Source organism: Rutidosis leptorrhynchoides, chromosome 2 (genome assembly GCF_046630445.1).
Source record: "Rutidosis leptorrhynchoides isolate AG116_Rl617_1_P2 chromosome 2, CSIRO_AGI_Rlap_v1, whole genome shotgun sequence".
NCBI classification, from domain to species: domain Eukaryota; kingdom Viridiplantae; phylum Streptophyta; class Magnoliopsida; order Asterales; family Asteraceae; genus Rutidosis; species Rutidosis leptorrhynchoides.
The window spans coordinates 570,035,699-570,061,210 of record NC_092334.1 but is presented as its reverse complement, the minus strand read 5'-3'; positions in this window follow the sequence as shown (position 1 = coordinate 570,061,210).

Here is a 25,512-nt window from a genome sequence, read left to right as displayed (position 1 = left end):
CTAAAAATACTTATACTTTGAGTTAAATCATGAAATTTTTATGTGTTATCATATTCATAGTAAAAATCATTTTTCCAGAAAATAAACCTCCAATTCAAAGTTTAAGATGGTTTTTAATTATCCAACCCAAAACAGCCCCCGGTTGCACTCCGACGTCGTAAATTCAGTTTTTAAGGTGTTCTTTGAAAAACCAAGTTATACCTTGTTAAATTAGCATATATTTATGATATATTACAGGTCTTGAAGTATTTTAAAAGTTAAGTTAGAAGGATCTATTTAGTTTGCAAACAAGTTTGAAAACATTCAAACTATGTTCTTGTTGTTAAAATTTTATACCACAAAATAAGATAGCTATATATATATGAATCGAATAAGGTTATGAACATAGATTCTACCTCAAGTTCCTTGGACAAGGTTGCTGTAAAAGAGGAGTAAAAAGCTAGAACCAAAAGGGTGATGGAATTGGATGAAAGATTGGAAGTAAGTTTGTGTTCTTGGAAGGATTTCTTGAAGTGTTTTTGTATGGTTTTCTTATGGTGATTAAGTAAGGTTTTTGAAGCTAAATGATGGGGAAAATGCTTGGAGATGATCAAGTATGAAGTTAAGAGTATTTTGAGAGAGAAATGGAAGTGTAAGTATGAGAAAATGGGGTGAAGAAATGGTGTGCATGCATAAAAACGTTTTTAGGTTATAAAGGAAAAAAAGATACCTAACTTTGTTTTCTTGCTAAATAATTCATGCTACTTGACAAATGGTTGGTTCCACATGTTTCTTAATCATTTAAGGCTGCTAAGGAGCAGATTTTTATTGGTATATACCAATAGTAAATACATCTAGAAGCTGCGTATGATACGGGTACATATACTCTAGGTATACGTATAGAAATCTTTGAGGAAACGGAACGAGGATTCAAATATAGCTATCTTTTGTAAATATACTTATATTGTTTTATGTATGTAAGCCCTTTAAAAGTGATAAAATACATATCTATACGATGCATGTATAAGTAATATAGGTTATAAGTATTTACGTCGAAAAACATTACGTATAGTTATCGTTTTGAAAACTTAAGTTAGTAGTTTTAAAATATACTTATAACTTATTGTTATTAATACAAAATGAGATATTAAAACATTCTTAGATCATGTTAAATATGTATATATACATATATATACACAAACGTATAATTATCATATGTTATATAGTTCGTGATATCATCGGTCAAACTAGACGGTCAAACGTTGTGTAAACTCTTTTCGGAAATATAAATCTCGACAATTTGGATTGCTTATCATGTTGGTAAGGTTTAATTTATGTAAATATTAATCTTATAAGTATAGAACGATCGAAAAAGTGCGGGTCGTTACATTACCTCCCCGTTAAATAAATTTCGTCCCGAAATTTTAAAATTGTACCTATTTTGCGTCATCGAGAAACAAGTGTGGATACTTTTGTTTCATCTGATCCTCTCGTTCCCAAGTAAACTCAGGACCTCTTCGAGCATTCCAACGAACCTTAACGATCGGTATGTTGCTCTGCTTGAGCTTTTTAACTTCACGGTCCATGATTTCGATTGGTTCTTCGATGAATTGTAGTTTCTCATCGACATGGATTTCTTCAAGAGGAATGGTGAGATCTTCCTTTGCAAGACACTTCTTAAGGTTCGAGACGTGAAAGGTATTATGTACTCCGGCGAGTTGTTGCGGTAACTCGAGTCGATAAGCTACCGGTCCAATGCGTTCAATAATCTTGAACGGGCCTACGTACCTTGGGTTCAGTTTACCCCTTTTGCCGAAACGTATTACACCTTTCCATGGTGACACTTTTAACATAACCATGTCACCGATCTGAAACTCTAATGGTTTCCTTCGAACATCGGCGTAGCTCTTTTGGTGACTACGGGCTGTTTTCAATCTCTCCTTGATTTGTACAATCTTCTCAGTCGTTTCGTGTATGATCTCGGGACCCGTTAATTGTCGATCTCCTACTTCATTCCAATAGATAGGAGATCTACACTTCCTTCCATACAATGCTTCGAATGGCGCAGCTCCAATGCTCGCATGATAACTATTATTATACGAGAATTCTGCTAACGGTAGATATTTATCCCATCCGTTTCCAAAATCGATCACACATGCCCTAAGCATGTCTTCAAGAGTCTGAATTGTTCTTTCACTCTGCCCGTCGGTTTGCGGATGATATGCAGTACTCATATCCAAACGAGTTCCTAGTGCCTCCTGTAGTGATTGCCAGAACTTTGAGGTAAATCTACTATCACGATCAGATATAATGGAAATAGGTATTCCATGCCTTGAAACTATTTCCTTTATATATAATCGTAATAATTTCTCCATTCTATCCGTTTCCTTTATAGGCAAGAAATGTGCAGATTTGGTAAGACGATCAACAATTACCCAAATAGTGTCGTATCCCCAGGCAGTCTTTGGTAACTTCGTGATGAAATCCATGGTAATACCGTCCCATTTCCATTCTGGGATTTCTGGTTGTTGAAGTAATCCTGACGGCTTTTGGTGTTCTGCTTTGACTTTGGAACAAGTTAAACACTCCCCAACATATGTTGCAACGTCTGTCTTTAAATTAGGCCACCAATAATGCGTCTTAAGATCTTGATACATCTTTCCAACTCCAGGATGTATCGAGTATCTTGTCTTATGTGCCTCATTCAATATCAACTTCCTTAATCCACCCAACTTCGGTACCCAAATACGGTTTGCAAAATATCGAATTCCGTCTTCCCGTATAACGAGTTGCTTCTCATACTTCTTCATTATTTCATTTCTTATGTTTTCTTTAGTAAGTGCTTCTCGTTGAACTTCTTTGATTTGTGAGTTGAGATTCATGCGAATTTTTATGTTCATCGCTCGTACTCGAATTGGTTCTCGTTCCTTTCTGCTTAGAGCATCGGCCACCACGTTCGCCTTCCCAGGATGATAACGAATTTCACAATCATAGTCGTTTATCAGCTCAACCCACCTACGTTGCCTCATGTTCAGCTGTTTTTGATCGAAAATATGTTGAAGGCTTTTATGATCAGTAAACACAGTGCATTTAACCCCATACAAGTAGTGTCTCCATATCTTCAATGCAAACACGACTGCTCCCAGTTCTAGATCATGCGTCGTATAATTCCGCTCATGAATCTTTAATTGTCGGGATGCGTATGCAATAACTTTCTTCCGTTGCATAAGAACGCAACCAAAACCTTGTCGCGAAGCGTCACAATATATTTCAAAATCATCGTTCCCTTCTGGTAACGATAAAATAGGCGCCGTAGTCAACTTCTTTTTCAGTAATTGAAATGCACTCTCCTGCTCAGAAGTCCATTCATATTTCTTCCCTTTTTGCGTTAACGCTGTCAACGGCTTAGCTATTCGGGAAAAATCTTGAATAAACCTTCTATAATAACCGGCTAAACCCAAAAATTGGCGTATCTGCATTGGTGTCTTAGGAGTCTCCCATTTTTCAATGGCTTCAATTTTTGCTGGATCAACCTGAATTCCTTTGCTACTAACAACGTGGCCAAGAAATTGCACTTCTTTCAACCAGAAAGCACATTTAGAAAATTTAGCATATAGCTGTTCTTTTCTCAACAACTCTAATATCAACCTTAAATGCTGCTCATGCTCTTGCTCACTCTTGGAATAGATAAGAATATCATCAATGAAAACGATAACAAACTTATCTAAATATGGACTACAAACTCGATTCATGAGGTCCATGAATACAGTTGGCGCATTCGTCAATCCAAACGGCATGACCAAAAATTCGTAATGACCGTAGCGTGTCCGAAAAGCAGTTTTCGGTATATCTTCTTCTTTGACACGTAATTGATGATAGCCCGATCTTAGGTCAATTTTCGAGTACACACATGATCCTTGGAGTTGATCAAATAAGTCGTCAATTCTCGGTAGTGGATACCGATTCTTGATAGTTAACTTATTTAATTCACGATAATCTATACACATTCGGAAAGATCCGTCTTTCTTCTTGACGAATAAAATTGGAGCTCCCCACGATGAAGTACTTGGTCGTATGAATCCACGATCCAGTAATTCTTTTAACTGACTCTGAAGTTCTTTTAACTCGGACGGTGCAAGTCTATATGGAGCACGGGCAACCGGTGCAGCTCCTGGTACAAGATCTATTTGAAATTCTACAGATCTAAATGGAGGTAATCCCGGCAACTCTTCCGGAAATACTTCAGGAAAATCTCTTGCCACAGGCACGTCATTGATGCACTTCTCTTTTTCTTTCTTTTCGACTTTATTAACATGTGCTAAGATAGCATAGCACCCTTTCTTCAAGCACTTTTGAGCTTTCAAATAACTAATGAGTTTTAGCTTTGATTTACCCTTCTCTCCATAAATCATTACTGGCGTTTTATCCTTACGAGGAATGCGAATTGCCTTCTTGGCGCACACAACTTCAGCTCCTATTTTGGACATCCAGTCCATGCCGATTATTACATCAAAACTTCCTAATTCTACGGGTATCAAATCAATCTTAAATGTTTCTCCGGCTAAATTTATTTTACAATCACGGCAAATTTTATCGGCTTTAATTAGTTTACCATTAGCTAACTCAATCATGTACATAGCATCTAGAGGTAATGATGAACAATTCAATTTAGCGTGAAAGTCTCTACACACGTAACTTCTATCAGCATCAGTATCAAATATAATAGATGCGGATAAGTTATTAATGGTAAACGTACCCGTAACAAGCTCCGGGTCTTCACATGCCTCTCTAGCATTAATAACAAATGCTCTCCCACGTGCAGGTCCGATATTCTTCTCTGGATTCGGGCACTGGCTCTTATAGTGACCTTGTTTTCCACACCCAAAACAAGTAATGGTAGCCAAAGCAGTTCTATTTGCATTGGTGGCAGGAGTCTTGGTACCATTTGTATTTGTAACGAGAGCCCTACAATCTTCAGCAAGATGACCCTTTCGATTACATTTGTTGCATACCACATTACAGTAACCAGAGTGATGTTTGTGGCATCGGTTGCATAAAGGATTTTGTCCTTTATAACCAAAGCTTAAACCACTACCCGCACCTTGCGTGTTTTCTTGTTTCTTAAAAGATTGTTGTTGGTTACCTCGATCATAATTTCCATTCCACTTTCTTTTGTTACCTGATACCTTCACATCAGTATTGGATACTTTCTTATCCATGAATGACCTGATCCATTAGCTCGTTTGCCATGGTTATAGCTTCATGAATTGTCTTAGGTTTCGATGCTGTAACATTTGCCTTGACCTTTTTGGGCAAACCATCTTTGTACATTTCAATCTTCCGTTCTTCGGTTGGAACCAATTCAGGACATAGCAAAACTAATTCCATGAATCGCTGATTGTAGTTGGTGATTTCAGTACCAATAACCTTCAGACTTCGTAACTCATCTTCCAACTTCCTAACCTCGTTCCTTGGACAATATTCGTTGATTAACATTGTTTTGAATTCTTCCCACGGAGTATCATAAGCTACATCTCCTCCTACAGCCTTCACATAATTTTTCCACCACGTGAGTGCACTATCTTGTAAAGTGCACGATGCATACTTGGTCATGTCCTTTTCAACACAACCACTGATTTTAAACACAGTCTCCATCTTTTCTATCCACCGGGTTAAACCGATCGGTCCTTCTGTTCCACTGAATGATGAGGGCTTGCAAGCTTGAAAAGTTTTGTAAGTGCACCCCACACGAGGATTTGGGTTAACTGCAGTACCTCTTGCAGCCTCGACCCATAACATTCTGTCGTTCACTCGCTGATTGATGAGTTCCTGGATTTCTTGTTCCGTCATTCGGTTCAATCGCGCCATATTCTTCTATAAGAATGAAAAGAAAATAATTATTCACATGGAATATTATAGATGTAGTGTATATTTACAGTACATTATAGCTTATTAATAATATGAACCAGGTATTATTATAAAAGCCTTTTCTTCTTATTAGCGTTTTATAATTATATCTAGGGTAGTACCTACCCGTTAATGTCCTTACTTAATAGCTTAGTACAGAATCAATTACTACCATCTAAATAATACTTAACCATGGAAAATTATTGCATTTCACACTTCACTATTTTACATATGCTTATCTTACATCGAACATTAAACAAACCACACTAATAATATTATACAAAACATTATATGATCCCATGGTTTAATACGGCAGCGCATCGTTTGGTCTATTTTCTAGGACGTTTAGGTTCAAAGAATCGCTTAACGCTTATCCTGGCTGTCTGCCTATATTTTGGCTGTGGGACTAAAGAACTGGATGCCGGGATAGAACGAATAGGAATAGCGGGAATAAGGGTGGTAGTGTCTAGTGGAGTTGGTGCCACATCATCCTTACTAAACTCGGGATTTGAATTTTCTAATTCATTAGCCTTTCGTTTCTTTCCTAGTTCGAACTCGTCTTTTGTAATTTCCTGTATTTCTTCCTCGGGTTCACTTTCCTCCTCGGGTTCACTTTCCTCCTCGGGTTCACTTTCCTCCTCGGGTTCACTTTCCGGGTTCTCTATAGTCGGTTCATCCGGAATTTGTGAGTCTTCCCCAAAGATATTATTTTCGTCATCGGATAGGTTAATGACTGGAACACCATCTGAAGATTCTGGTTCGGAGTCGCTGAACGTGATGATAAGTTTTGAGCCCGACATCTATCACACAACAACTAACCCATTAGTACTTACATAATATTTACATATAAATTTTAACCAACAATGATAAGCAATGGTTTTTAAATCAAACCCGGTCAAAGTCCAGACTTACTAATGTATCCTAACGACTTATCAGTTAGACACACTAATGCAAACCTGGTTCGCTAAGACCACCGCTCTGATACCACATGTCATAACCCGTCCTTAACCATAAGAACGTGTTAGATAACGTATGATTTCATTGCGAGGTATTGACCTCTATATGCGACATTTTTTTAAAGAAAAACTGCATATATTATACATTACAAACCATGATCCTTATTTTTGATACAAGCTTTGGACAAAATAAAGATGATTATCGTTTAGCGATAATCTTCGACTTACAAACTTTACAAATGATAATAACAACCCGATTTCTAGCATATTTTACAACACAAGTTCTTGGATATGCAGTCTTATTTTTGACACAAATATGCGTACGCAAGATCCTGCTTAGATTCAACATGATGCAGCGGAAGCTTCTAATTATCACCTGAGAATAGACATGTTTAAAACGTCAACATAAAGTTGGTGAGATATAGGTTTAATGCCGGCAGCGATATAAATATAGACCACAAGATTTCATATATAAACATTTTAATAAAAATATTCTAAGTGGTTGAGCACTTGGTAACCATACTTAACATTTAATCACGTCGCATATTCCCTTTATTATGAAATCTTACTACACCGTACCAAGTGTAGTCACGAAACGAAGTACTGTGCAACCATTGAATACTGGTCGTCCAGTCCGGTTGGGGTTGTCAGGCCCGATAGATCTATCAACAGGATTCGCGTTTACAATACCGCTGTAAATAACAGTTACCAAGCTACAGGGAAGTATGCCAGTGGTACAACTCAACGTAGAATATATTTTTCAGTTACTTGTGTCCATATCGTAAAACATAAAATACATGTATTCTCATCCCGAAATATTTAGAGTTTAAAAGTGGGACTATATACTCACTGTTGTCTTGAAGATATATATAATTTGACTTGGTCTCCGGTTGATATCACGAACCTATCCATATATGATATATCAATACCTTTTCTTTTTAAACAAACGTCACATATATATACTTGTTATACTTTTAATACTTTGAATAATTCCTTAGTCCGTAGTTAGCAGTTCGTTGTTAGTAATTCAATTTTAATGGTTCATTTTTAGATGTTTAATATACCCGTAATGAAATAAATAAAACCCCCTAACGAAATAAATAAAACCCCATCGTATATGTATTGGTCGAGATTAATCTTGACCCACGGTACCGGTGTTGTCAAATGACGTGTTGCGTACATAAAGTACCGGTGTTGTCAAATGACGTGTTGCGTACAAACATGGGATCTTATGATTAATCTTCTCGTGTTGTTTGCGGGTGATCCTGAACCATATAAAATTGAATTATAAGTACATATATATAAAATATCATGTTATCTTAGAAATATGTGATTTTATTTAATTTTTCCCAATTAATCCCGAAGTTAAACAAGTCTTAGATATCCGATCTCGTTTTGGTCATAGTTTCTTCGTTACAACTCCGTTTTCGTTGATTCAACTTGTCACTTCCTTGGATCGAGTCCCTCTTTAAGACTATGAACTATAAATACCTTAGTTTGTATTCGAAATTACAGGTCATAGGTCAAACTTTAGTGAAACTTATGAAGTTAATCATTTTCCATCATGTAAACAACCTTAAATGATTATTTTTCTAAAAATACTTATACTTTGAGTTAAATCATGAAATTTTTATGTGTTATCATATTCATAGTAAAAATCATTTTTCCAGAAAATAAACCTCCAATTCAAAGTTTAAGATGGTTTTTAATTATCCAACCCAAAACAGCCCCCGGTTGCACTCCGACGTCGTAAATTCAGTTTTTAAGGTGTTCTTTGAAAAACCAAGTTATACCTTGTTAAATTAGCATATATTTATGATATATTACAGGTCTTGAAGTATTTTAAAAGTTAAGTTAGAAGGATCTATTTAGTTTGCAAACAAGTTTGAAAACATTCAAACTATGTTCTTGTTGTTAAAATTTTATACCACAAAATAAGATAGCTATATATATATGAATCGAATAAGGTTATGAACATAGATTCTACCTCAAGTTCCTTGGACAAGGTTGCTGTAAAAGAGGAGTAAAAAGCTAGAACCAAAAGGGTGATGGAATTGGATGAAAGATTGGAAGTAAGTTTGTGTTCTTGGAAGGATTTCTTGAAGTGTTTTTGTATGGTTTTCTTATGGTGATTAAGTAAGGTTTTTGAAGCTAAATGATGGGGAAAATGCTTGGAGATGATCAAGTATGAAGTTAAGAGTATTTTGAGAGAGAAATGGAAGTGTAAGTATGAGAAAATGGGGTGAAGAAATGGTGTGCATGCATAAAAACGTTTTTAGGTTATAAAGGAAAAAAAAGATACCTAACTTTGTTTTCTTGCTAAATAATTCATGCTACTTGACAAATGGTTGGTTCCACATGTTTCTTAATCATTTAAGGCTGCTAAGGAGCAGATTTTTATTGGTATATACCAATAGTAAATACATCTAGAAGCTGCGTATGATACGGGTACATATACTCTAGGTATACGTATAGAAATCTTTGAGGAAACGGAACGAGGATTCAAATATAGCTATATTTTGTAAATATACTTATATTGTTTTATGTATGTAAGCCCTTTAAAAGTGATAAAATACATATCTATACGATGCATGTATAAGTAATATAGGTTATAAGTATTTACGTCGAAAAACATTACGTATAGTTATCGTTTTGAAAACTTAAGTTAGTAGTTTTAAAATATACTTATAACTTATTGTTATTAATACAAAATGAGATATTAAAACATTCTTAGATCATGTTAAATATGTATATATACATATATATACACAAACGTATAATTATCATATGTTATATAGTTCGTGATATCATCGGTCAAACTAGACGGTCAAACGTTGTGTAAACTCTTTTCGGAAATATAAATCTCGACAATTTGGATTGCTTATCATGTTGGTAAGGTTTAATTTATGTAAATATTAATCTTATAAGTATAGAACGATCGAAAAAGTGTGGGTCGTTACATTACCTCCCCGTTAAATAAATTTCGTCCCGAAATTTTAAAATTGTACCTATTTTGCGTCATCGAGAAACAAGTGTGGATACTTTTGTTTCATATGATCCTATCGTTCCCAAGTAAACTCAGGACCTCTTCGAGCATTCCAACGAACCTTAACGATCGGTATGTTGCTCTGCTTGAGCTGTTTAACTTCACGGTCCATGATTTCGATTGGTTCTTCGATGAATTGTAGTTTCTCATCGACATGGATTTCTTCAAGAGGAATGGTGAGATCTTCCTTTGCAAGACACTTCTTAAGGTTCGAGACGTGAAAGGTATTATGTACTCCGGCGAGTTGTTACGGTAACTCGAGTCGATAAGCTACTGGTCCAATGCGTTCAATAATCTTGAACGGGCCTACGTACCTTGGGTTCAGTTTACCCCTTTTGCCGAAACGTATTACACCTTTCCATGGTGACACTTTTAACATAACCATGTCACCGATCTGAAACTCTAATGGTTTCCTTCGAACATCGGCGTAGCTCTTTTGGTGACTACGGGCTGTTTTCAATCTCTCCTTGATTTGTACAATCTTCTCAGTCGTTTCGTGTATGATCTCGGGACCCGTTAATTGTCGATCTCCTACTTCATTCCAACAGATAGGAGATCTACACTTCCTTCCATACAATGCTTCGAATGGCGCAGCTCCAATGCTCGCATGATAACTATTATTATACGAGAATTCTGCTAACGGTAGATATTTATCCCATCCGTTTCCAAAATCGATCACACATGCCCTGAGCATGTCTTCAAGAGTCTGAATTGTTCTTTCACTCTGCCCGTCGGTTTGCGGATGATATGCGGTACTCATATCCAAACGAGTTCCTAGTGCCTCCTGTAGTGATTGCCAGAACTTTGAGGTAAATCTACTATCACGATCAGATATAATGGAAATAGGTATTCCATGCCTTGAAACTATTTCCTTTATATATAATCGTAATAATTTCTCCATTCTATCCGTTTCCTTTATAGGCAAGAAATGTGCAGATTTGGTAAGACGATCAACAATTACCCAAATAGTGCCGTATCCCCAGGCAGTCTTTGGTAACTTCGTGATGAAATCCATGGTAATACCGTCCCATTTCCATTCTGGGATTTCTGGTTGTTGAAGTAATCCTGACGGCTTTTGGTGTTCTGCTTTGACTTTGGAACAAGTTAAACACTCCCCAACATATGTTGCAACGTCTGTCTTTAAATTAGGCCACCAATAATGCGTCTTAAGATCTTGATACATCTTTCCAACTCCAGGATGTATCGAGTATCTTGTCTTATGTGCCTCATTCAATATCAACTTCCTTAATCCACCCAACTTCGGTACCCAAATACGGTTTGCAAAATATCGAATTCCGTCTTCCCGTATAACGAGTTGCTTCTCATACTTCTTCATTATTTCATTTCTTATGTTTTCTTTAGTAAGTGCTTCTCGTTGAACTTCTTTGATTTGTGAGTTGAGATTCATGCGAATTTTTATGTTCATCGCTCGTACTCGAATTGGTTCTCGTTCCTTTCTGCTTAGAGCATCGGCCACCACGTTCGCCTTCCCAGGATGATAACGAATTTCACAATCATAGTCGTTTATCAGCTCGACCCACCTACGTTGCCTCATGTTCAGCTGTTTTTGATCGAAAATATGTTGAAGGCTTTTATGATCAGTAAACACAGTGCATTTAACCCCATACAAGTAGTGTCTCCATATCTTCAATGCAAACACGACTGCTCCCAGTTCTAGATCATGCGTCGTATAATTCCGCTCGTGAATCTTTAATTGTCGGGATGCGTATGCAATAACTTTCTTCCGTTGCATAAGAACGCAACCAAAACCTTGTCGCGAAGCGTCACAATATATTTCAAAATCATCGTTCCCTTCTGGTAACGATAAAATAGGCGCCGTAGTCAACTTCTTTTTCAGTAATTGAAATGCACTCTCCTGCTCAGAAGTCCATTCATATTTCTTCCCTTTTTGCGTTAACGCTGTCAACGGCTTAGCTATTCGGGAAAAATCTTGAATAAACCTTCTATAATAACCGGCTAAACCCAAAAATTGGCATATCTGCATTGGTGTCTTAGGAGTCTCCCATTTTTCAATGGCTTCAATTTTTGCTGGATCAACCTGAATTCCTTTGCTACTAACAACGTGGCCAAGAAATTGCACTTCTTTCAACCAGAAAGCACATTTAGAAAATTTAGCATATAGCTGTTCTTTTCTCAACAACTCTAATATCAACCTTAAATGCTGCTCATGCTCTTGCTCACTCTTGGAATAGATAAGAATATCATCAATGAAAACGATAACAAACTTATCTAAATATGGACTACAAACTCGATTCATGAGGTCCATGAATACAGCTGGCGCATTCGTCAATCCAAACGGCATGACCAAAAATTCGTAATGACCGTAGCGTGTCCGAAAAGCAGTTTTCGGTATATCTTCTTCTTTGACACGTAATTGATGATAGCCCGATCTTAGGTCAATTTTCGAGTACACACATGATCCTTGGAGTTGATCAAATAAGTCGTCAATTCTCGGTAGTGGATACCGATTCTTGATAGTTAACTTATTTAATTCACGATAATCTATACACATTCGGAAAGATCCGTCTTTCTTCTTGACGAATAAAATTGGAGCTCCCCACGGTGAAGTACTTGGTCGTATGAATCCACGATCCAGTAATTCTTTTAACTGACTCTGAAGTTCTTTTAACTCGGACGGTGCAAGTCTATATGGAGCACGGGCAACCGGTGCAGCTCCTGGCACAAGATCTATTTGAAATTCTACAGATCTAAATGGAGGTAATCCCGGCAACTCTTCCGGAAATACTTCAGGAAAATCTCTTGCCACAGGCACGTCATTGATGCACTTCTCTTTTTCTTTCTTTTCGACTTTATTAACATGTGCTAAGATAGCATAGCACCCTTTCTTCAAGCACTTTTGAGCTTTCAAATAACTAATGAGTTTTAGCTTTGATTTACCCTTCTCTCCATAAATCATTACTGGCGTTTTATGTAGTGACCCGAACTTTTCCATGTTTATATATATTAATTGAGATTGATGTTTACATGATTAAATGTTTCCAACATGTTAAGCAATCAAACTTGTTAAGACTTGATTAATTGAAATAGGTTTCATATAGACAATTGACCACCCAAGTTGACCGGTGATTCACGAACGTTAAAACTTGTAAAAAAAACTATATGATGACATATATATGGTTATATATATAGTTAACATGATATTATGATAAGTAAACATATCATTAATTATATTAACAATGAACTACATATGTAAAAACAAGACTACTAACTTAATGATTTTGAAACGAGACATATATGTAACGTTTATCGTTGTAACGACATTTAATGTATATATATCATATTAAGAGATATTCGTACATCATAATATCATGATAATATAACAATTTAAAATCTCTTTTGATATTATAAACATTGGGTTAACAACATTTAACAAGATCGTTAACCTAAAGGTTTCAAAACAACACTTACATGTAACGACTAACGATGACTTAACGACTCAGTTAAAATGTATATACATGTAGTGTTTTAATATGTATTTATACACTTTTGAAAGACTTCAATACACTTATCAAAATACTTCTACTTAACAAAAATGCTTACAATTACATTCTCGTTCAGTTTCATCAACAATTCTACTCGTATGCACCCGTATTCGTACTCGTACAATACACAGCTTTTAGATGTATGTACTATTGGTATATACACTCCAATGATCAGCTCTTAGCAGCCCATGTGAGTCACCTAACACATGTGGGAACCATCATTTGGCAACTAGCATGAAATATCTCATAAGATTACAAAAATATGAGTAATCATTCATGACTTATTTACATGAAAACAAAATTACATATCCTTTATATCTAATCCATACACCAACGACCAAAAACACCTACAAACACTTTCATTCTTCAATTTTCTTCATCTAATTGAACTCTCTCAAGTTCTATCTTCAAGTTCTAAGTGTTCTTCATAAATTCCAAAAGTTCTAGTTTCATAAAATCAAGAATACTTTCAAGTTTGCTAGCTCACTTCCAATCTTGTAAGGTGATCATCCAACCTCAAGAAATCTTTGTTTCTTACAGTAGGTTATCATTCTAATACAAGGTAATAATCATATTCAAACTTTGGTTCAATTTCTATAACTATAACAATCTTATTTCAAGTGATGATCTTACTTGAACTTGTTTTCGTGTCATGATTTTGCTTCAAGAACTTTGAGCCATCCAAGGATCCATTGAAGCTAGATCCATTTTTCTCTTTTCCAGTAGGTTCATCCAAGGAACTTAAGGTAGTAATGATGTTCATAACATCATTCGATTCATACATATAAAGCTATCTTATTCGAAGGTTTAAACTTGTAATCACTAGAACATAGTTTAGTTAATTCTAAACTTGTTCGCAAACAAAAGTTAATCCTTCTAACTTGACTTTTAAAATCAACTAAACACATGTTCTATATCTATATGATATGCTAACTTAATGATTTAAAACCTGGAAACACGAAAAACACCGTAAAACCGGATTTACGCCGTCGTAGTAACACCGCGGGCTGTTTTGGGTTAGTTAATTAAAAACTATGATAAACTTTGATTTAAAAGTTGTTATTCTGAGAAAATGATTTTTATTATGAACATGAAACTATATCCAAAAATTATGGTTAAACTCAAAGTGGAAGTATGTTTTCTAAAATGGTCATCTAGACGTCGTTCTTTCGACTGAAATGACTACCTTTACAAAAACGACTTGTAACTTATTTTTCCGACTAGAAACCTATACTTTTTTGTTTATATTCATAAAATAGAGTTCAATATGAAACCATAGCAATTTGATTCACTCAAAACGGATTTAAAATGAAGAAGTTATGGGTAAAACAAGATTGGATAATTTTTCTCATTTTTAGCTACGTGAAAATTGGTAACAAATCTATTCCAACCATAACTTAATCAACTTGTATTATATATTATGTAATCTTGAGATACCATAGACACGTATACAATGTTTCGACCTATCATGTCGACACATCTATATATATTTCGGAACAACCATAGACACTCTATATGTGAATGTTGGAGTTAGCTATACAGGGTTGAGGTTGATTCCAAAATATATATAGTTTGAGTTGTGATCAATACTGAGATACGTATACACTGGGTCGTGGATTGATTCAAGATAATATTTATCGATTTATTTCTGTACATCTAACTGTGGACAACTAGTTATAGGTTACTAACGAGGACAGCTGACTTAATAAACTTAAAACATCAAAATATATTAAAAGTGTTGTAAATATATTTTGAACATACTTTAATATATATGTATATATTGTTATAGGTTCGTGAATCAACAGTGGCCAAGTCTTACTTCCCGACGAATTAAAAATCTGTGAAAGTGAGTTATAGTCCCACTTTTAAAATCTAATATTTTTGGGATGAGAATACATGCAGGTTTTATAAATGATTTACAAAATAGACACAAGTACGTGAAACTACATTCTATGGTTGAATTATCGAAATCGAATATGCCCCTTTTTATTAAAGTCTGGTAATCTAAGAATTAGGGAACAGACACCCTAATTGACGCGAATCCTAAAGATAGATCTATTGGGCCTAACAAACCCCATCCAAAGTACCGGATGCTTTAGTACTTCGAAATTTATATCATATCCGAAGGGTGTCCCGGAATGATGGGGATATTCTTATATTTGCATCTTGTTATTGTCGGTTACCAGGTGTTCACCATATGAATGATTTTTATCTCTATGTATGGGATGTGTATTGAAATATGAAATCTTGTGGTCTATTGTTACGATTTGATATATATAGGTTAAACCTATAACTCACCAACATTTTTGTTGACGTTTTAAGCATGTTTATTCTCAGGTGATTATTAAGAGCTTCCGCTGTCGCATACTTAAATAAGGACAATATTTGGAGTCCATGCTTGTATGATATTGTGTAAAAACTGCATTCAAGGAACTTATTTTGTTGTAACATATTTGTATTGTAAACCATTATGTAATGGTCGTGTGTAAACAGGATATTTTAGATTATCATTATTTGATAATCTACGTAAAGCTTTTTAAACCTTTATTGATGAAATAAAGGTTATGGTTTGTTTAAAAATGAATGCAGTCTTTGAAAAACGTCTCATATAGAGGTCAAAACCTCGCAACGAAATCAATTAATATGGAACGTTTTTAATCAATAAGAACGGGACATTTCAGTTGGTATCAGAGCGTTGGTCTTAGAGAACCAGAAAATTTGCATTAGTGTGTCTTATCGAGTTTGTTAGGATGCATTAGTGAGTCTGGACTTCGACCGTGTTTTCTTTAAAAATGATTGCTTAACATTTTTGTTGGAAACTATATATTTTTAACATATGAATATTATGTGATATATTAATCTCTTAACGTGTTTGATATTATGTGATAGATGTCTACCTCTAGAACAAGTCCCATTGACTCACCTAATAATAATGAAGAGTCAAATGTAAATTGGAATGATTTGTGGACTGATTCACAAGTTCCCGAAGAGGAACCGGAAGAAGAGTCGGAACCGGAAGAAGAATCGGAACCGGAAGAAGAATCGGAACCGGATGAAGAAATAGAACCGGTGGGGGAAATAATAAAACGGTTAAGTAAAAGAAAATCCTCAACCAACCGACCAAAGTTAATTATGGTCAATGGTGTTTCCGCCAAGGAAGCAAAATATTGGGAGGATTACCAATTCTCCGATGAATCGGATTCCGACGAGAATTCCGATGATGTTATAGAAATTACCCCAACTGAATTTAAAAAGGCAAAAGAAAATAATAAGGGAAAGGGCATAAAAATAGAGAAATCTAATTCCAACCCCGATGAACTTTATATGTATCGTCAACCCCCGAAGTCCTTAAGTTGTAATAATGACCCGGGAACCTCTAAACCACCAGGTTTTTCTAAACCAATGTGGACAACGACGGCTCGTATTAGGGGAACATCATATATCCCTAGAAACTTGGCAAAACGAACCAAAACCGAAGAAGAAGAAACGAGCGAGTCAGAATAAGATAGTTGTATTCGTGTGGTGTAATATATGGAATATAGTGTTCTTATGCTTTATGATATATGTAAAAATTGCTTGTATTAATAAGTATTTTTTTTTATGAATCTAACTCTTGTCTATTTTACAGTTTAAAAACACAAAATGGATAGACAACCCAATATTTTAAGAGACCTACCCGGAGACATGATTGATGAAATCTTGTCTAGAGTCGGCCAGAATTCTTCGGCACAACTATTTAAGGCGAGATCAGTTTGTAAGACATTCGAAGAACGTTCCAAGAATGTCTTGGTTTATAAGAGACTTTCATTTGAAAGATGGGGGATATCACATTGGGAAACCCATAAGTTACGATGTGTTTACTTTGACGCATATATTGCGGGGAACCCAAATGCTATTTTACGCAACGGGTTAAGAAATTACTTTGACTCAATATATCCGAATATTGGACTTCGTGATTTAGAAAAAGCGGCTAACATGCAACATAAAGAAGCATGTTATGCTTACGGATTAGTAATGTTCGCTTCTCACCAAAGTGAGAACAAGAACATCGGGCTACAACTATTAAACAAAACGTTTCCACAAGTGACGGAGTCGGTAATTGGGGTAAGAAATGAGGTTTTTAGATTATTACGGGACTGTTGGACATTACGTAACCCTCGTCCCTTTGATGACGTTACAACACGCTGTCTTATCAATGGCCATAACGGTTATGTTGCACAAGACCAAGGATGGGAAGTAGTCCTAGTAAAACCAGAATGCATGACTTGTTTCTGGACGTATGAATTACGTGTCTTTATTGCCTTTGCTGAACGACTTGTGTACTAGCTAGAATTGTCTTCACAACTATCTTGTATCAAAGTTATTGTGTGCTATATTTCATGCTTTATGTAAAATAAGCGGTATTGTAAGTTTGTAAAATATTGTATAAAAGTTTGAACGCGAAATATTATTATAATCAGTTTTTCATATAGAATTGTAGTAGTTGAATTGTATATTAGCTACTAAGTATGAACTTAACGGGTAGGTACTACCCGAATTTAAACTTATAAAATGCTAATATGAAGAAAAAGCTTTTATAAATGAGTTCATATTATGCTACGAAATACTATTAACTACTCTTAATATTCTGTATGATTAACTTGTTCCATTTAACTATTTTGAAGGAAATGGCACCGACTACTCGACACACCGTGAATATGAATGAAGAGGAATTCCGTACTTTTCTAGCTTCAAACATAGCCGCAGTACAGGCTGCGCTACATACCAACAATAACCTTGGATCTAGCAGTACAGGAAATCGTGTAGGATGCACCTACAAAGAATTCACTGCCTGCAAACCTTTGGAATTTGATGGAACCGAAGGACCGATCGGATTGAAACGGTGGACCGAGAAGGTTGAATCGGTGTTTGCCATAAGTAAGTGTACTGAAGAGGACAAAGTGAAGTACGCTACGCATACCTTCACAGGTTCTGCGTTAACATGGTGGAATACCTATCTAGAGCAAGTGGGACAAGATGATGCGTACGCACTACCGTGGTCAGCATTCAAGCACTTGATGAACGAGAAGTACCGTCCCAGAACCGAGGTCAATAAGCTCAAGACAGAACTTAGAGGGTTACGAACCCAAGGATTTGATATTACCACGTACGAAAGACGATTCACAGAATTGTGCCTATTGTGTCCGGGAGCATTCGAAGATGAGGAAGAGAAGATCGACGCGTTTGTGAAAGGATTACCGGAAAGAATCCAAGAAGATATAAGTTCACACGAGCCCGCCTCCATACAACAGGCATGTAGAATGGCTCACAAACTAGTGAACCAGATTGAAGAAAGAATTAAAGAACAGACTGCTGAAGAGGCCAATGTGAAGCAAGTCAAAAGAAAGTGGGAGGAAAACGGTGATAAGAATCACCAATACAACAACAACAGCAATTACAACAATAATCGCAACAATTATCCCAACAATCGCAACATCAATCGCAACTACAACAAACGGCCCAACAACAACAACAACAACAACAACAGCAACTACAACAATCATCCCAACAACAATAATAACCGCAACAACAACAATAATCAGAAGCAACTATGCCAAAGGTGTGAAAAGAATCACTCGGGGTTCTGCACCAAATTTTGCAACAAGTGTAAAAGAAATGGTCATAGCGCGGCGAAGTGTGAGGTCTACGGACCAGGGGTTAATAGAACGAAAGGAACAAATGGTGTCGGAACGAGTAATGGCGGAGCAAGTAGTGTCGGAGCAAGTTATGCCAATGTAGTTTGTTATAAATGTGGAAAACCAGGCCACATTATTAGAAATTGCCCGAACCAGGAGAACACGAATGGACAAGGCCGTGGAAGAGTTTTCAATATTAATGCGGTAGAGGCACAGGAAGACCCGGAGCTTGTTACGGGTACGTTTCTTATTGACAATAAATCTGCTTACGTTTTATTTGATTCGGGTGCGGATAGAAGCTATATGAGTAGAGATTTTTGTGCTAAATTAAGTTGTCCATTGACGCCTTTGGATAGTAAATTTTTACTCGAATTAGCAAATGGTAAATTAATTTCAGCAGATAATATATGTCGGAATCGAGAAATTAAACTGGTTAGCGAAACATTTAAGATTGATTTGATACCAGTAGAGTTAGGGAGTTTTGATGTGATAATCGGTATGGACTGGTTGAAAGAAGTGAAAGCGGAGATCGTTTGTTACAAAAATGCAATTCGCATTATACGAGAAAAAGGAAAACCCTTAATGGTGTACGGAGAAAAGGGCAACACGAAGCTACATCTTATTAGTAATTTGAAGGCACAAAAACTAATAAGAAAAGGTTGCTATGCTGTTCTAGCACACGTCGAGAAAGTACAAACTGAAGAAAAGAGCATCAATGATGTTCCCATTGCAAAAGAATTTCCCGATGTATTTCCGAAAGAATTACCGGGATTACCCCCACATCGATCCGTTGAATTTCAAATAGATCTTGTACCAGGAGCTGCACCAATAGCTCGTGCTCCTTACAGACTCGCACCCAGCGAGATGAAAGAACTGCAAAGCCAATTACAAGAACTTTTAGAGCGTGGTTTCATTCGACCAAGCACATCACCGTGGGGAGCTCCTGTTTTGTTTGTCAAGAAGAAAGATGGTACATTCAGGTTGTGTATCGACTACCGAGAGTTGAACAAACTTACCATCAAGAACCGCTACCCACTACCGAGAATCGACGACTTATTTGATCAACTACAAGGCTCGTCTGTTTATTCAAAGATTGACTTACGTTCCGGGTATCATCAAATGCGGGTGAAAGAAGATGATATTCCAAAGACTGCTTTCAGAACACGTTACGGTCATTACGAGTTTATGGTCATGCCGTTTGGTTTAACTAATGCACCAGCTGTGTTCATGGACCTTATGAACCGAGTGTGTGGACCATACCTTGACAAGTTTGTCATTGTTTTCATTGATGACATACTTATTTACTCAAAGAATGACCAAGAACACGGTGAACATTTGAGAAAGGTGTTAGAAGTATTGAGGAAGGAAGAATTGTACGCTAAGTTTTCAAAGTGTGCATTTTGGTTGGAAGAAGTTCAATTCCTCGGTCACATAGTGAACAAAGAAGGTATTAAGGTGGATCCGGCAAAGATAGAAACTGTTGAAAAGTGGGAAACCCCGAAAACTCCGAAACACATACGCCAGTTTTTAGGACTAGCTGGTTACTACAGAAGGTTCATCCAAGACTTTTCCAGAATAGCAAAACCCTTGACTGCATTAACGCATAAAGGGAAGAAATTTGAATGGAATGATGAACAAGAGAAAGCGTTTCAGTTATTGAAGAAAAAGCTAACTACGGCACCTATATTGTCATTGCCTGAAGGGAATGATGATTTTGTGATTTATTGTGACGCATCAAAGCAAGGTCTCGGTTGTGTATTAATGCAACGAACGAAGGTGATTGCTTATGCGTCTAGACAATTGAAGATTCACGAACAAAATTATACGACGCATGATTTGGAATTAGGTGCGGTTGTTTTTGCATTAAAGACTTGGAGGCACTACTTATATGGGGTCAAAAGTATTATATATACCGACCACAAAAGTCTTCAACACATATTTAATCAGAAACAACTGAATATGAGGCAGCGTAGGTGGATTGAATTATTGAATGATTACGATTTTGAGATTCGTTACCACCCGGGGAAGGCAAATGTGGTAGCCGATGCCTTGAGCAGGAAGGATAGAGAACCCATTCGAGTAAAATCTATGAATATAATGATTCATAATAACATTACTACTCAAATAAAGGAGGCGCAACAAGGAGTTTTAAAAGAGGGAAATTTAAAGGATGAAATACCCAAAGGATCGGAGAAGCATCTTAATATTCGGGAAGACGGAACCCGGTATAGGGCTGAAAGAATTTGGGTACCAAAATTTGGAGATATGAGAGAAATGGTACTTAGAGAAGCTCATAAAACCAGATACTCAATACATCCTGGAACGGGGAAGATGTACAAGGATCTCAAGAAACATTTTTGGTGGCCGGGTATGAAATCCGATGTTGCTAAATACGTAGGAGAATGTTTGACGTGTTCTAAGGTCAAAGCTGAGCATCAGAAACCATCAGGTCTACTTCAACAACCCGAAATCCCGGAATGGAAATGGGAAAACATTACCATGGATTTCATCACTAAATTGCCAAGGACTGCAAGTGGTTTTGATACTATTTGGGTAATAGTTGATCGTCTCACCAAATCAGCACACTTCCTACCAATAAGAGAAGATGACAAGATGGAGAAGTTAGCACGACTGTATTTGAAGGAAGTCGTCTCCAGACATGGAATACCAATCTCTATTATCTCTGATAGGGATGGCAGATTTATTTCAAGATTCTGGCAGACATTACAGCAAGCATTAGGAACTCGTCTAGACATGAGTACTGCCTATCATCCACAAACTGATGGGCAGAGCGAAAGGACGATACAAACGCTTGAAGACATGCTACGAGCATGTGTTCTTGATTTCGGAAACAGTTGGGATCGACATTTACCGTTAGCAGAATTTTCCTACAACAACAGCTACCATTCAAGCATTGAGATGGCGCCATTTGAAGCACTTTATGGTAGAAAGTGCAGGTCTCCGATTTGTTGGAGTGAGGTGGGGGATAGACAGATTACGGGTCCGGAGATTATACAAGAAACTACCGAGAAGATCATCCAAATTCAACAACGGTTGAAAACCGCCCAAAGTCGACAAAAGAGCTACGCTGACATTAAAAGAAAAGATATAGAATTTGAAATTGGAGAGATGGTCATGCTTAAAGTTTCACCTTGGAAAGGCGTTGTTCGATTTGGTAAACGAGGGAAATTAAATCCAAGGTATATTGGACCATTCAAGATTATTGATCGTGTCGGACCAGTAGCTTACCGACTTGAGTTACCTCAACAACTCGCGGCTGTACATAACACTTTCCACGTCTCGAATTTGAAGAAATGTTTTGCTAAAGAAGATCTCACTATTACGTTAGATGAAATCCAAATCAACGAAAAACTCCAATTCATCGAAGAACCCGTCGAAATAATGGATCGTGAGGTTAAAAGACTTAAGCAAAACAAGATACCAATTGTTAAGGTTCGATGGAATGCTCGTAGAGGACCCGAGTTCACCTGGGAGCGTGAAGATCAGATGAAGAAGAAATACCCGCATCTATTTCCAGAAGATTCGTCAACACCTTCAACAGCTTAAAATTTCGGGACGAAATTTATTTAACGGGTAGGTACTGTAGTGACCCGAACTTTTCCATGTTTATATATATTAATTGAGATTGATGTTTACATGATTAAATGTTTCCAACATGTTAAGCAATCAAACTTGTTAAGACTTGATTAATTGAAATAGGTTTCATATAGACAATTGACCACCCAAGTTGACCGGTGATTCACGAACGTTAAAACTTGTAAAAAAAACTATATGATGACATATATATGGTTATATATATAGTTAACATGATATTATGATAAGTAAACATATCATTAATTATATTAACAATGAACTACATATGTAAAAACAAGACTACTAACTTAATGATTTTGAAACGAGACATATATGTAACGTTTATCGTTGTAACGACATTTAATGTATATATATCATATTAAGAGATATTCGTACATCATAATATCATGATAATATAACAATTTAAAATCTCTTTTGATATTATAAACATTGGGTTAACAACATTTAACAAGATCGTTAACCTAAAGGTTTCAAAACAACACTTACATGTAACGACTAACGATGACTTAACGACTCAGTTAAAATGTATATACATGTAGTGTTTTAATATGTATTTATACACTTTTGAAAGACTTCAATACACTTATCAAAATACTTCTACTTAACAAAAATGCTTACAATTACATTCTCGTTCAGTTTCATCAACAATTCTACTCGTATGCACCCGTATTCGTACTCGTACAATACACAGCTTTTAGATGTATGTACTATTGGTATATACACTCCAATGATCAGCTCTTAGCAGCCCATGTGAGTCACCTAACACATGTGGGAACCATCATTTGGCAACTAGCATGAAATATCTCATAAGATTACAAAAATATGAGTAATCATTCATGACTTATTTACATGAAAACAAAATTACATATCCTTTATATCTAATCCATACACCAACGACCAAAAACACCTACAAACACTTTCATTCTTCAATTTTCTTCATCTAATTGAACTCTCTCAAGTTCTATCTTCAAGTTCTAAGTGTTCTTCATAAATTCCAAAAGTTCTAGTTTCATAAAATCAAGAATACTTTCAAGTTTGCTAGCTCACTTCCAATCTTGTAAGGTGATCATCCAACCTCAAGAAATCTTTGTTTCTTACAGTAGGTTATCATTCTAATACAAGGTAATAATCATATTCAAACTTTGGTTCAATTTCTATAACTATAACAATCTTATTTCAAGTGATGATCTTACTTGAACTTGTTTTCGTGTCATGATTTTGCTTCAAGAACTTTGAGCCATCCAAGGATCCATTGAAGCTAGATCCATTTTTCTCTTTTCCAGTAGGTTCATCCAAGGAACTTAAGGTAGTAATGATGTTCATAACATCATTCGATTCATACATATAAAGCTATCTTATTCGAAGGTTTAAACTTGTAATCACTAGAACATAGTTTAGTTAATTCTAAACTTGTTCGCAAACAAAAGTTAATCCTTCTAACTTGACTTTTAAAATCAACTAAACACATGTTCTATATCTATATGATATGCTAACTTAATGATTTAAAACCTGGAAACACGAAAAACACCGTAAAACCGGATTTACGCCGTCGTAGTAACACCGCGGGCTGTTTTGGGTTAGTTAATTAAAAACTATGATAAACTTTGATTTAAAAGTTGTTATTCTGAGAAAATGATTTTTATTATGAACATGAAACTATATCCAAAAATTATGGTTAAACTCAAAGTGGAAGTATGTTTTCTAAAATGGTCATCTAGACGTCGTTCTTTCGACTGAAATGACTACCTTTACAAAAACGACTTGTAACTTATTTTTCCGACTAGAAACCTATACTTTTTTGTTTATATTCATAAAATAGAGTTCAATATGAAACCATAGCAATTTGATTCACTCAAAACGGATTTAAAATGAAGAAGTTATGGGTAAAACAAGATTGGATAATTTTTCTCATTTTTAGCTACGTGAAAATTGGTAACAAATCTATTCCAACCATAACTTAATCAACTTGTATTATATATTATGTAATCTTGAGATACCATAGACACGTATACAATGTTTCGACCTATCATGTCGACACATCTATATATATTTCGGAACAACCATAGACACTCTATATGTGAATGTTGGAGTTAGCTATACAGGGTTGAGGTTGATTCCAAAATATATATAGTTTGAGTTGTGATCAATACTGAGATACGTATACACTGGGTCGTGGATTGATTCAAGATAATATTTATCGATTTATTTCTGTACATCTAACTGTGGACAACTAGTTATAGGTTACTAACGAGGACAGCTGACTTAATAAACTTAAAACATCAAAATATATTAAAAGTGTTGTAAATATATTTTGAACATACTTTAATATATATGTATATATTGTTATAGGTTCGTGAATCAACAGTGGCCAAGTCTTACTTCCCGACGAAGTAAAAATCTGTGAAAGTGAGTTATAGTCCCACTTTTAAAATCTAATATTTTTGGGATGAGAATACATGCAGGTTTTATAAATGATTTACAAAATAGACACAAGTACGTGAAACTACATTCTATGGTTGAATTATCGAAATCGAATATGCCCCTTTTTATTAAAGTCTGGTAATCTAAGAATTAGGGAACAGACACCCTAATTGACGCGAATCCTAAAGATAGATCTATTGGGCCTAACAAACCCCATCCAAAGTACCGGATGCTTTAGTACTTCGAAATTTATATCATATCCGAAGGGTGTCCCGGAATGATGGGGATATTCTTATATTTGCATCTTGTTATTGTCGGTTACCAGGTGTTCACCATATGAATGATTTTTATCTCTATGTATGGGATGTGTATTGAAATATGAAATCTTG